This window comes from Octopus bimaculoides, chromosome 4, assembly GCF_001194135.2.
Source record: "Octopus bimaculoides isolate UCB-OBI-ISO-001 chromosome 4, ASM119413v2, whole genome shotgun sequence".
NCBI classification, from domain to species: domain Eukaryota; kingdom Metazoa; phylum Mollusca; class Cephalopoda; order Octopoda; family Octopodidae; genus Octopus; species Octopus bimaculoides.
Genome location: NC_068984.1, coordinates 57,708,074 through 57,709,188, shown reverse-complemented (window position 1 = coordinate 57,709,188; position 1,115 = coordinate 57,708,074). Strand labels below are relative to the sequence as shown.

Sequence of the window (1,115 nt, the reverse complement as noted above, 5' to 3'; positions counted from 1 at the left end):
ATATATATATATATATATAGTTCTATTACAGTAATCGTATGTTAAATCAGTGCTTTTCCTATACAGTTGTAACAACAGGCAGCTATTCACCCCAATGTAACCTGACTGATCGCATTTTGCACGAAACTAGCTGATAGATTCAGACACTCCGTCGGTTACAACAACAAGGGCTTCAAATCCGGCCAACGGAACAGTCTGCTCATGAAATTAACGTGCAAGTGGCTGAACAATTCACAGATATGTGTACCCTTAACGCAATTCTCAGGGACATTCAGCGTGAAACTGAATGTGACAAAGCTGGTTCTTTGAAATTCAGGTACAACACATTTTACCAGCTGAGTGGACTGGAGCAACTTGAAATAAAGTGTTTCGCTCAAGGACACAACGTGTCGCCGGGAATCGAACTCACGACCTCACGATTGTTATCCGGATACTCTAATCACTAAGTCATTGCGAAACTAGTAATAGAATAAATAATTAAATGTTTGCTATAGATATAAATTCTGCTTCGAGTACTGAATACAATTTCTTTTGTTTGTTAAAATAACAGTATCCATACACACGCACACGTACGCACACATAGGAAATGATATAGTCAATTAGGTTGATTCAAGTGGCGAGCAGGCACTATCGTTAGCAGGTTGGACAAAAGGTTTAGCAGCATTTCTTCTGGTTTCACGTTCTGAGTTCATATTCCGCCGTGGTCGACTTTGCCGGTAGCCTTTCGGGGGCGATGAAATAAATACCAGTTGAGTACTGGTCAATGTAATAGACGAACCCCCTCTCCGCAAAATTTCAGGCCTTATACCTAGAGCAGATCGAGAAATTAATTTTTTGTAACTAAACACTTTCAAACTTCGGACACTGGTAGAATGTGTCATATAAAACATCTTTTATTCTTAGCGTTGTTGAGAAAAGTTTCTATTTACGAAGTTATTTCGTGTTAAGGTTGTCGTATTTCGGTAATTTCAACCAATCAATGACGTGTATTCAGCTGAATAAAATTACTGCTATTGTTTGTCAACAACTATCGGCGGTGTATATTTCGTTTGTCACTGTTATTTATGACATATTTCATCTCAGTTACGTTCGTATGAATAAACGAGTGTATCTGA

General features: G+C 38.4%; 1 protein-coding gene across 3 annotated transcripts in view; it reads right to left on the bottom strand.

Moving 5' to 3' along the window:
- LOC106874704 (calcitonin gene-related peptide type 1 receptor) overlaps positions 1–1,115 on the bottom strand; it is an 85,866-nt gene that overhangs the window by 11,289 nt on the left and 73,462 nt on the right. The gene's annotated exons all lie outside the window — the stretch shown is intronic.